The sequence below is a fragment of the Trichechus manatus genome, unplaced genomic scaffold, assembly GCF_000243295.1.
Source record: "Trichechus manatus latirostris isolate Lorelei unplaced genomic scaffold, TriManLat1.0 scaffold00087, whole genome shotgun sequence".
NCBI lineage: Eukaryota > Metazoa > Chordata > Mammalia > Sirenia > Trichechidae > Trichechus > Trichechus manatus.
Window position 1 is genome coordinate 7,349,663 of NW_004444023.1, and position 13,074 is coordinate 7,362,736.

Below are 13,074 nucleotides of genomic sequence, written 5' to 3' on the forward strand. Positions count from 1 at the left end.
ATTATGCATTGCATTGGGCAAATCTGCTGCAAAAGACCTCTTTAAAGTGTTAAAAAGCAAAGATGTCACCTTGAAGACTAAGGTGCGCCTGACCCAAGGCATGGTGTTTTCAGTCGCCTTTATGCATGCGAAAGCTGGACAGTGAGTAAGGAAGCCTGAAGAAAAATTGATGCCTGAGTTATGGTGTTGGTGAAGAATACTGAATATACACAATGGACTGCCAAAAGAATGAACAAATCTGTCTTGGAAGAAGTACGGTCAGAATGCTCCTTAGAAGCAAGATGGCAAGACTACGTCTCACATACTTTGGACATGTTATCAGGAGGGACCAGTCCCTGGAGAAGGACATCATGCTTGGTGGAGGGTCAGTGCGAAAGAGGAAGACCCTCAACGGGATGGATTGACACAGTGGCTTCAACAATGGGCTCAACCATAACACTGATTGTGAGGATGGTTGTACATAGGGTCACTATGAGTTGGAACCGACTCAACAGCCCCTAACAACAACATCAATAGGAAGTGGTGCTGAGTGTAAAGATAACACATGGATGTTTTGGGGTCGATCTTTTGACCTTTTCTCGTTAACCTACCATAACCTATGAGAAACTGTTCTAATTCTCCTAGACTCTAGAGTCCTGTATCCATGGAGTTGGGGTGACCCACGCAGACCATTTGCCCTAGGATGTCCTTTTGAACCTAGAAGACACTGGTTTCCTCAAGTCATCTTTAAGGCAAACAATAGCCTAGTAAGCAGCTTGGGGGAGACTGTGTTTGCCTTTGACATTGGGCTCTTTTTCAAGAATTATCTATGTACAATCAGTTTAGGGAGCCCTGGTGGCTCGGTGTTTGAGCTTGGTTGCTAAGCAAATGGTCTGCAGTTTGAATCCACCAGCTGCTCTTTGGAAACCCTATGGGGCAGTTCTACTCTGTCCTATAGGGTCGCTATGAGATGGAATTGATGGCACACAAGAACAACAATGTGTGAGACCAGGCTTCGATTCTGAACCAATACACCTCAAGCGCAGACACCTCGTATCTCTGAGTGGAGGCTTGCATGTTTCTATGATGCTGTAGAGGTTCCAGTGGAGCTTCCTTACTAGGATGGTCTAGGAAGAAAGTCCTGGCAATCTATTTGCTTTTACTGACCACCTTTAGTGGCCTTTCTCCTGTGCTCCACTCCAAATATCTTAGGCTCATCCAACTGACTCTTTTGCCCTGTCTGTGATGGCCACTCTCACACAGTACCAAACCAAAACAGAAAACTAAACCTGTTGCCATCAAGTCAGTTCTGACTCATATTGACTCTATAGGACAGAGTATCACTGCACCACAGGGTTTTCATGGAGGGGTTGGTGGATTTGAACTGCCAACCTTTTGGATAGCTGCCATGGTTCTTAACCACTGCACCACTAGGGCTCCCATAGAGTACTGCCTTCTCCAAATCTTTTTCTGTGCTTACTGCAGCTTTTGCCAGCCGTTTTGTAACCGGATGCTTCCAGGTCTGCTTGGTGCGGCTAGAAGGACAGGAAGCGGTGAAAACAGAAGCAGCTTTATTTAGCTGGCCAAGTGAAGGAGTCCACTGGGTCTTGTGTCGCCAAGGTGGCTCCCTGAACAATGGCCCAAGGGGTTTGTTATGGGTAAAGTAAATTGGGTCTAGAGACTTCAGGGCTGCCCCAAGGTGGAGTCAGCCTGCTGATTCCTTTAGCCCATAAAGGCGTTGCTGGGGTGGTCTGATCTTCTGCGCCTGCTCAGTCGAAAAGGGAGGCCACAAAGATGGCGTTTCGCCCACGTCTGGGGCGTAGACAGGGGTCTGCTTTTTGGCCTCTGACGTCTATAGCTCATCCAAGGAACACCATTGTCAGTACTGCGCATGTCAGGCGGCCCAAACCTGGTTCCAGATCAGTTTCGGATGGTCTTAAGACCTAAGTCTCTTGTTTTTCTTAGCTGAACCAGAACTGGAAGTATACCTAAATAAGGAGATATCTTAAAGACAGGGTTAGTTCCTCCATTACCTAATAAGGAGATAGCTTACATGCAGGGAGTTCTCATATCACATAGGATGGCAGGCACCACCCCTTGGTTATTCAAGATGGTGGGCGTGCTACCGGCCTCGGTTTGCAGTCAGAATCTTTCCGTGGTTGCCTGTGCTGTACTGACACTTGAACTCCCACTTGTCCGTTTCCAGACTTTTTTTAACATGGTGTTTAAAGGGCTTGGCCATATTACTTTTTTGCCTAGCCTGCTGAAAGCAATATGATCCATGCCATGTTTTCCTTGCGAATCCCTGAAAAGCCATCCATTTTTTGCAGGGGTACAGGAGAGAAAGAATAGGACAGTTTCATTGGCCTCTTCTTCCTCGCCGTCCCTCCCTGGTGTCAAAGACAGAAATTGATAGCAGATATCTTGCTTTGATTTTAGGGTGTTCTTACCCAGGAAACCAAATATTCCCTTTAAAGAAAGCGTTACCAAAATTAATCAGCTAGCGGCTCTTCTTTTACCTAAAGTTGTAAATCCTTTCTTTCCTGTTGGAAACAAGGCTTACTACATTTGAATTTCAAAAGAGATGACTGGGTTGCGGGTTGCGGGGACAGAGACCTTTTCGTGAACTGATAACCGTTAATCTCAGCAAAAGTCAGAGAGCAGGTTTCAATCAACCACGCTTAGATCAGCTAATGGTTGATCTTCTAAATTTATCCCATCTCTTCTCTTTATAAGCTTCTTCCAGTCATTTGCTTTTTTTGGAATCAAAGTGGTCTCTGCTCAGAATAAACTTCATGTTCAAATTTCTTTGAGTTTTATGATTTTTATAACTGGTTACTAGCTCAAAAACGACCCCTTTTTTTCTGTACGGCTGGTTTCCAAATATGGCCGCCTCCATACGATACGACAAAAAGGGCGCAGACATATTATCTCGTAAGTCAATGCGGGAAATGCGGTTGTCAGCGCTCTTTCAAGATTCCCGACCCTCGCCGGCCGCCGTAGCCAAGCGAGGATTCTACGAGAAGGGTTGAGAAGTGGGAGTCGTTCACGGTAGTTAAGTGTATCTTTTCGGAACTTCTGTTGAGTCAGGAGAAAAACAGGTCAGTGTGTATTTTTGTCCTTGAAACAGGGAGACGTGAGTGTGTGTACGTGGTGTCGAGAGGACTCATGAAGTTCTTGAGGGGAGCGCAGGGATGGAGGTGCTTGAGGGGGAGCAGGTGGGAGTCCGGTGCTTTTGGGGTCAGATCTGGGGTGAGCGCTTTTGTACAACTCTTAAGGCTGTCCAGATTTCAGGGTACGGGGTCTTTGCGGATCACTCTGCTTGTCCGGGGTAGAAGTGTTATTTACGATGAATGCGGTGTCAGGTTCGGGGTTTATTATGGGGCACAGTGAATTTGGAGCCGAGGTGTGGACATCACACGGGGTGTCTGGACCAGGTTTCTCATTAATGCGGGCTTGAGGGTGGTCAGTGTGTGTGTTGCAGAGACTCGTCTGGCCTGAAGTTTTGGAAGCCCAAGAAGCCAGGAACCTCAGCTGCTGGCACAGAAGGCGTTATATTCCCCCGGCCGTAGTTCAAAAACCTTGGTTTACATAACCATATATTTTCTCCTCTCATTCACCAGTCGGCTAACTACTATGTAAGGGACTAATCCACCACGCTGCCTATCGGTCTAGAGCCGCTTTCGTGCTGCAGAAGTAAAGTTGAGACCTTCTGTGGGAGACCTTATGGCCCGCAAAGCGTCATATACATGCACACTTTCTACTTTGCTGCCAGACTCTCTATTTTATTTATTCATCCTCTGGCAAGGTGAGCCATATCTCAGTTTATTAGTAAGTCTTTCTGCATCCAGTTACCATTGGTAGGGTTAGTAATGGTATGCAAATGAGTCCGGATCTGTGGAGCAATTCTCCCAAATAGGTATGTAAAAACTACTAGAAAATGTCGATTTTATCTGCATCATTTCTTCCATTAATTCCCTAATTCTTTGTGGTTGCCACTTCACTTTCTCTTTTAATTCGTTTGTTACGGATTGAATTGTGTCCCCCAAAAGTATGTGTTGTAAATCCTAACCTCTATGCCTGTGGTTGTAATCCCATTTGGGACTGGGTTGTCTTTGCTATGTTAATGAAGTAGGATTAGTGTAGGGTATATTTAGAGTCATTGTGTTTTTATATATAAAAGTGATTAAACAAGGAAGCAAAAGTAGCAGAGATGGCAGAAGAGAGATGACAAGCCACGTGAAGATCACCCAGGAACAGAAGCTCAAAAGAGAGAAGGACGTTCCTCTAGAGCCAACAGATAGAAAGCGTTTCCCTAGAGCCAGCGCCCTGAATTCAGACTTCTAGCCTCCTAAACTGTGAGGAAATAAATTTCTGTTCGTTAAAGCCATCTACTTGTATTTTTCTTATAGTAGCAGTAGATAGCTAAGACAGACTTTGGTACTGGAAGAGTAGGGGGTGCTGCTGTAATAAATACTTGCAATGTGAAAGTGGTTTTAGAATTGGGTAATAGGTACAGGCTGGAAGAGATTTAAGGTGCCTAATAGTAAAAGCCTAGATTACCTTGAAGAGATTGTTGGTAGAATCGTGGATGTCAAAGGCAGTTCTGGTGAAGGCTCAGAAGGAAGTGAGGAGAGCTATAGAGAAAGTGTCTGTCGTCTTAGAGAATATATATGGCACCAGCCACAGAATGTTGCTAGAAATATGAACATTAAATGTGCTTCTGGTGAGGCTTTGAAAGAAAATGATAAACATGTGCAGTGTGATGGATCACTTGTGTGTGGCCGTTCTCTCCATGGTCTTGTAACTCCCACCCAAGTGATTGAGTGGGACTCTGCATATATGGTAATTGTGGCCCACCAAAGGGATTGGTCAGTTTTGCCAACCTGCTGGGTTTGAGTTGAGCCATCCAAGAGGGGCGAGGGAGAGGATCCCACTGGCACTAAGGAAGAACAGCCAGGAGCCAGCACATCCTTTGGACCCGGGATCCCTGTACTGAGAAGCTCCTGGAACCAGGAAACAGAGAACTGTAACACTGAAGGCAGCAAGAAGCAACTGCAGACTACGTGACAGCAGAGACCCAGCAACAGGAGATGGCATGGTGGGTTTCCTGGCCCATGGAGAGAGAATGCTAAGTGTCTTTGGCAGAGGCTGGGGGCCACGGAGAGGCGTGCCTGCGAGCACAGCTGGGAAGAGGCTGTCCTTATGGAAGAGCTGTATCCTGAATGTTCCTGAGCTTGAATTGTAACTTGATAAATCCCATAATTGTGTGTATGATCTATCAGTTCTGTGTGGCCATTGCAATGAATTATCCAACCCAGCAGAGAAGTAGGGAGTGCCGTGGGAGGAACTGTCCGTGTCAGAATTGGTAAAGATGGTAGAGGGAGGAGGCATGTCTGATCTCCACCTCAAAGGAATCAGCCTTGGGCTGTTGATCTTGATTCTCTTTCCCACTTGTGAAGTTAGAGGAGGTCAGACACCACCCCTAAGTGATTTTTACAACATGTGATTGGATAGTGGAGAAAGTGTGATTTTTTTCATGCAGTGCAAAGAACATATCTGAATTATGTCCAGATGTTTGATGGAATGTAGAACTTGTAAGGGATGAACTTGGATATCTGGCTGATGAGATTTCTAAGCAAGATTTTTTTTTTCTTTTTTTTTTTGAATTGTGGTTTAAGTGAACATTTATAATTCAAGTTAGTCTCTCATACAAAAATTTATATGTATGTTGTTATGTGACCCTAGTTGGCTTTCCCTATACTGTGACAGCACACTCTTGCTTTCCACCCTGGATTTCCTGTGTCCATTCAACTAGCTCCTGACCCTCTCTGCCTTCTCATCTCGCCTCTGGACAGGAGCTGCCCATTTAGTCTCATGTATCTACTTGAGCTAAGAAACACTCTTCACAAGTATCATTTTATGTCCCATAGTCTAGTCTAATCTTTGTCTGAAGAGTTGGCCTTGGGAATGGTTTTAGTTTTGGGCTAACAGAGCGTCCCAGGGCCACGTCTTCCGAGCTCCCTCCAGTCTCAATCAAACCGTTAAATCTGGTCTTTTTACTAGAATTTGAGTTCTGTACCCCACCTTTCTCCTGCTCCATCAGACTCTCGGTTGTGTTCCCTGTCAAGCCGCTCATTGGTGGTAGCTGGGCACCATCTAGTTCTTCTTGTCTCAGCCTGATGGAGTCTCTGGTTTACGTGGCCCTTTCTGTCTCCGGGGCTAATACTTGCCTTGTGTCTTTGGTGTTCTTCATTCTCCTTTGCTTCAGGTTGGTTGGGACCAGTTGATGCGTCTTATATGGCCACTCTAGCTTTTAAGACCCCAGACACCACTCACCGAAGTAGGATGTAGAACATTTTCTTAATAAAGTTTGTTATGCCACTTGACCTAGATGTCCCCTGAAAGCATGATCTGTAGACCCCCGCGCCTGCTACTCTCTGCCTTGAAGTGTTTGGTTGTATTCAGGAAACTTCTTAGCTTTGGTTTAGTGCAGTTGTGCTAACTTCCCCTGTAGTATGTGTTGTCCTTCCCTTCACCTGAAATAATTCTTGTCTACTATCTAGCTAGTGAATACCCCTCTCCCTTCCTCCCCACCTTCGTAACTATCAAAGAATGTTTTCTTCTGTGTTTAAACCTTTTCTTGAGTTCTTATAATAGTGATCTTGTACAGTATTTATCTTTTTGCGACTGACTAAATTCACTCAGCATAATGCCTTCCAGATTCTTCCATGTTATGTTTCATGGATTCATCAGTGTTCTTTATTGTTGTGTAGTATGCCATTGTGTGAATATACCATAATTTGTTTATCCATTCATCCGTTGATGGCACCTAGGTAGTTTCCATTTTTTGCTATCGTACACAGTGCTGCAATGAACATGGGTGTGCATATATCTATTTGTGTGATGGCTGTTATTTCTCTAGGATATATTCCAAGGAGCGAGATTGCTGGATTGTATGGTACTTCTATTTCTAGATTTTTAAGGAAGAGCTGAATCAATCTCCAAAGTGGTTGTACCATTTTACATTCCCACCAACAATGTATAAGTGTTCCAGTCTCTCCATAATCTCTCCAACATTTATAATTTTGTGTTTTTTGGATTAATGCTAGCCTTGTTGGGTGAGATGGTATCTCATTGTAGTTTTGATTTGCGTTTCTCTAATGGCTAATGATCGTGAGCATTTCCTCTTGTATCTGTTAGCTGCCTGAATGTCTTCTTTGGTGAAGTGCCTGCTCATATCCTTTGCCCATTTTTTAATTGAGTTACTTGTCTTTCTGTTGTTGAGGTTTTGCAGTATCTTGTAGATTTTAGAGATAAGATGCTGATCAGATTTGTCATAGCCAAAAATTTTTTCCCAGTTTGTAGGTTGTCTTTTTACTCTTTTGGTGAAATCTTTTGATGAGTCATAAGTGTTTGATTTCTAGGAGCTCCCAGTTATCTAGTTTCTCTTCTGGTGTTTGTGCATTGTTATTTATAGTTTGTATTCTGTTTATGTCCTGTATTAGGACTTCTATCATTGTCCCTATTTTTTTCATCCATGATCTTTATCGTTTTTGATTTTATATTTAGGTCTTTGATCCATTTCGAGTTAGTTTTTGTGCATGGTGTGAGGTGTGGGTCTTGTTTCATTTCTTTGTAGGTGGATATCCAGTTATGCCGGCACTGTTTGTTAAAGAGACTGTCTTTATGGGTTTTGGACCTTTGTCAAATATCAGCTGCTTATAGGTGGATGAATTTATGTCTGGATTCTCAGTTCTGTTCCATTGGTCTGTGTATCTGTTGTGCCAGTACCAGGCTGTTTTGATTACCATGGCAGTATAATAGGTTCTAAAATCAGGTAGCGTGAGGCCTCCCATTTTGTTCTTCTTCTTGAGTAATGCTTTATTTATTCAAGGCCTCTTCCCTTTTCATATGAAGTTGGTGATTTGTTTTTCCATCTCATTAAAAAAATGCTGTTGGAATTTGGATCGGGATTGCATTGTATCTGTAGGTCGCTTTGGGTAGAATTGACTTTTTCACTATGCTGAGTCTACCTATCCATGAGCAAGGTATGTTTTTCCACTTATGCAGGTCTCTTTTGGTTTCTTTCAGTAGTGTCTCGTAGTTTTCATTGTATAGATCCTTTACATCTCTGGTTAGATTTATTTAAGTATTTTTTCTTCTCCGGGGTATTGTAAATGATATTGATTTGATAATTTCCTCTTCAAGGTTCTCTTTGTTGGTGTAAAGGAATCCAACTGATTTTTGTATGTTTATCTTGTATCCTGAAACTTTGCTGAAATCTATTAGTTCTCGTAGTTTTCTTGTGAATTCTTTGGGGTTTTCTGTGTATAAGATCATATCATCTGCAAGTAGAGACACTTTGACTTCTTCCCTACCAATTTGGCTGCCCTTTATTTCTTTTTCTAGCTAATTGCTCTGGCTAGGATCTCCAGCACAATGTTAAATAAGAGTGGTAGTAGAGGGCATTGTTGTCTGGTTCCCGTTCTCAAGGGGAATGCTTTCAAAGTCTCTTCATTTAGGATGATGTTGGCTGTTGGCTTTGTATAAATGCCCTTAATTATATTGAGGAATTTCCCTTCTGTTCTTATTTTATTGAGAGTTTTTATCATGAATGGGTGTTGGACTTTGTCAAATGCCTTTTCTGCATCATATGATAATATCATGTGGTTCTTGTCTTTTGTTTTATTTATGTGATGGATTACATTGATTGTTTTTTTAATGTTGAACCATCCGTGCATGCCTAGTATAAATCCTACTTAATCATGGTGAATTATTTTTTTGATATGTTGCTAGATATATTGGCTAGAATTTTGTTGAGGTTTTTTGCGTCAGTGTTAATGAGAGATATTGATCTGTAATTTTCTTTTTTTGTGGTGTCTTTACCTGGTTTTGGTATCAGGGTTATGCTGGCTTCATAGAATGAGTTTGGGAGTATTCCATCGTTTTTTATGCTTTGAAATACCTTTAGTAATGGTGGTGTTAACTGTTCTGAAAGTTCGGTAGAATTCTCCAGTGAAGTCATCCGGGCCACGGCTTTTTTTAATTGGGAGGTTTTTTTTAAATTATTCTTTCAGACTCTTCTTTTGTTACGGGTTTATTTAGTTGTTCTACCTCTGTTTGTGTTAGTTTAGGTAGGTAGTAAGTATCTAGAAATTTGTCCATTTCCTCTAGGTTTTTAAATTTGTTAGAGTACCGTTTCTCATAGTATTCTGTTACAATTCTTTTCAGTTGGGTCTGTTGTGATATCACCCACCTCATTTCTTATGTGGGTTATCTGCTTCCTCTTCTATTTTTCTTTTGTCAGTTTGGTCGGTGGTTTATCTGTTGATCTTTTCAGAGAACTAGCTTTTGGTCTTGTTAACTGTTTCAATTGTTTTTGTATTCTTTATTTCATTTAATTCTGCTCTAATTGTTACTATTTCCTTTTTTCTGGCACCTGAGGGCTTCTTCTGCTGCTCTCTTTCTGCTTATTCCAGTTGTAGGGTTAATGTTTTGATTATGGCCTTTTCTACTTTTTGGATGTGTACATTTATTGCTATAAACTGACATCTGAGCACTGCTTTTGCTGTGTTCCAAATGTTCTGGTAGGATGTGTTTTCATTCTCATTTGATTCTACGAATTTCTTTATTCCATCCTTAATTTTTTCTATAATCCAGTAGTTTTTGAGCAAGGTATTGCTCAGCTGCCGTGTGTTTGATTTTTTTTCGTTTTTCTCTTGTTGATTTCTACTTTTATGGCTTTATGGTCAGAAAAGATTCTTTGTAATATTTCAGTGCTTTGGATTTTTTAAGGCTTGCTTTATGGCCTAATATGTGATCTGTCCTGGAGAATGTTCCATGTGCGTTGGATGCTTTGGGGTGGAATGTTTGGTATATGTGAGATCAAGTTGGTTGATTGTAGCATTTATCTCTTCTGTGTCTTTATTGAGCTGCTTTCTGGATGTTCTTTCACCAAAAGTGGTGTGTTGAAGTCTCCTACTACTGTTGTGGAGCTCTCTCTCTTTTCAGTGCTGTTAGAGTTTGTTTTATGTATTTTGGAGCTGTCTTGTTGGGTGGGTAAATATTTATTATAGTTATGTCCTGCTGGTGTATTGATCCTTTAGTCATTATATAGTGTCCTTCCTTATCTTTTGTTCTGGATTTTACTTTAAAGTCTATTTTGTCAGCGATTAATATTATCACTCCTGCTCTTTTCTGAGTGTTGTTTGCTTGATATATGTTCTCCCATCCTTTGAGTTTTAGTTTGTGTCTTTAAGTCTAAGGTGTGTCTCTTTTAGGCAACATATAGACGGATCGTGTTTTTTTAATCCAGTCTGCCACTGTCTGTCTCTTTATTGGTGCATTCAGTCCATTTACATTCAGCATAATTATTGATAGGTATAAGTTTAATGCTGTCATTTTGATGTCTTTTTTTGTGTGTTGTTGACAGTTTCTTTGTTCCACTTAATTTTCTGTGCTGAGTCGTTTCTCTTTATGTGTTTTCTTTTCATCTTTTTCATTGTTGATTTTGTGATTGTCGAGTCTTTATGTTTTTCTAGTTTATTATTTTCATTTGTAGGATTGTTTGTTTCCTTTGTGGTTACCTTAATATTTACTCCTATTTTTCTAAGTTTATATCAGTCTTTTATTTCTTTATATTATCTTGACTTCCTCTCCGTATGAAAAATCTATGTCTACATTTTTTAAGTCTCTCTTTTTTGTTTTAATGTTGTCAGCTTTTACATATTGACATCTATTTCCCTATTTTCAGTGTTTTAGCTTTGATTTCCTTTTGTGACTTCCCTATCTGGGTTGATATCTGGTTGCTCTGGCCTGTGTTCTAGTCTTGGACTGTTATCTGATGTTACTGATTTTCTAACTGGAGGGCTCCCTTTAGTATTTCTTGTAATTTTGGTTTGGTTTGGTTTTTGCAAATTCCCTAAACTTCTGTTTCTCTGGAAATGTCCTCATTTCACCATCATATTTGAGAGACAGATTTGCTGGATATATAATTCTTGGCTGGCAGTTTTTTTCTTTAAGGCTTTATGTATATCATCCCATTGCCTTCTTGCCTGCATGGTTTCTGTTGAGTAGGCTGAGCTTACGCTTGTTGACTTTCGTTAGTAGGTGACTTTTTGTTTATTCCTGACCACTCTTAAAATTCTCTCTGTTTTTGGTTTTGGCAAGTTTGATTATAATATGTCTTGGTGACTTTCTTTTGGGATCTACCTTATGTGGGGTTTGATGAGTATCTTGGATAGATATCTTCTTATCTTTCACAGTATCAGGGAAATTTTCGGCTGACAAATCTTCAACAATTCTCTCTGTATTTTCTGTTATTCCCCCCTGTTCTGGTCCTCCAATCACTCGTAGGTTATTCCTCTTGATAGAGTCCCACATAATTCTTAGAGTTTCTTCATGTTTTAAAATTCTTTTATCTGATTTTTTCTCAAGTAAGTTGGTGTCAAGTGCATTATCTTTAGTCTCACTAATTCTGACTTCTGCTGCCTCAGTTCTGCTTCTATGACTTTCTGTTGAGTTGTCTAATTCTGAAATTTTACTGTTAATCTTCTGGATTTCTGATTGCTGTTTTTCTGTGGATTCTTGCAACTTATTAAGTTTCTCATTATTCTCTTGAATTACCTTCTTAAGTTCCTCCATTGCTCTGTCTGTGTGTTCCTTGGTCTAAGCAAGATCTTAAAGGGGCTTCATGGTTTTTCCTTGCCATTTGTCTTAGGCTGGGTTCTCTAGAGAAGGAGAGCCAGTAAAGTGTATAAATAATATATATAGAGAGATTTATGTCAAGGAAATGGCTTACAAAATGGTAGAGGCTGGAACTTTCCAAGTCTGTGGATTCAGATAGAGACTTCTCCTGACTCATGTAGCTGTAAGAGCTGGCGAACCCAAGATTATCAGGTCGGAGAGCAGGGCTCTTGTTTACAGGCTGTGAAGATTGATGAATCCCAAGATCGGCAAGCTAAGACAGCCAGGCTTCTCCTGATTTACGTAGCTGCAGGGGCTGGTGAACCCAAGATCAGCAGGTCAGAGAGTAGGGCTCTTGCTCACAGGCTGTGAAGATCAACGATTCTTAAGATCAGCAGGTAAGCTGCTAGCTCAAGTGCCAAGAAGCAGAGATCAGATGAACAGGAGGCAGCTGCAGGATCCAGAGCAGGCAATAGCCAGAGTGTCCACTTATATTTGGATGCAGACCACACGCCCAAGGAAAATCCCTTTCAACTGATTGGCTCCTCACAGTGGATCCCGTCATGGGGGTGATCACATATAAACACTGAGAATCATGGCCCAGCCAGCATGACACACAATCTTAACCATCACACCGCTTATAGTAAAATGCAAGAGGGAAACAATGGACTGAAAAACAATCTGTGCAAAACGAAACCAAAACTTAAAGATTTGGAAAATTCTGTTGTACCAACCAAGGACATGTGCTAGAATGTTTATCAGGAACATGACTACACCATCTTTTGTTAAAACATTAAGCCTGGGTCTGATGGATCTTACCAGCTACCACAGCAGAAGACCCATCAGCTTAGACTGAAAGAGACAAAGAAAAAATGAAAGGAAAGAACATTGTTTGCTTCTTGGATGTCTGCAGGCAGGAAACAGGCCAAAAGAACTTATGTCTTTTGTTGTCCATAAAAGAAAAGGGCCATCCGTGTAGCCTCTTAGAAATAAGCAGAACTGTTGAAAGGAGTACTGTAAGCAGTCTCTTCTTGGTTTCAAAGTGCAAGTTCACAGTCTCCTAGGTTTCAGTTCTTCACCAATTCAGTTCTGGAGTGTGGGGCTGCCAGTAAGTTGTGCCAGCGGATGGGGCCACCACCAAAACCTGAGGAAGCGGGGCTGCCATTCCCAAAGGGCAGAGGAATGGGGCCTGCCGGGGGGAAGGGGATGGGGGAATAAATCAATACTTTTTTACAAGGGTCAGCACAAAGCTGGTTCTTTTGAGACAAGGTTAAATATGTCCCAACTATTCAGCTTTTCCAAATTGCTGTACCACTCGATTATCTCCAACATCAACTACTCTTTTTCCCGTCAGTACTCTCCCATCTTTGGGTTCCGTAATTTGCTGCAACGTCTCACAGAACTCAC

The 13,074-nt window shown here is 41.5% G+C and overlaps 1 protein-coding gene across 1 annotated transcript in view; it reads left to right on the forward strand.

The window, feature by feature from the left end:
- Window positions 1-2,969: 2,969 nt before the first annotated feature.
- Window positions 2,970-13,074, forward strand: part of LOC105755997 (zinc finger protein 432-like) — a 31,019-nt gene continuing 20,914 nt past the window's right edge. The window contains exon 1 of the mRNA XM_023736399.1: window positions 2,970-3,080. The gene's annotated coding sequence lies outside the window, so the exon portion shown is untranslated. The remainder of the gene's footprint in view (window positions 3,081-13,074) is intronic.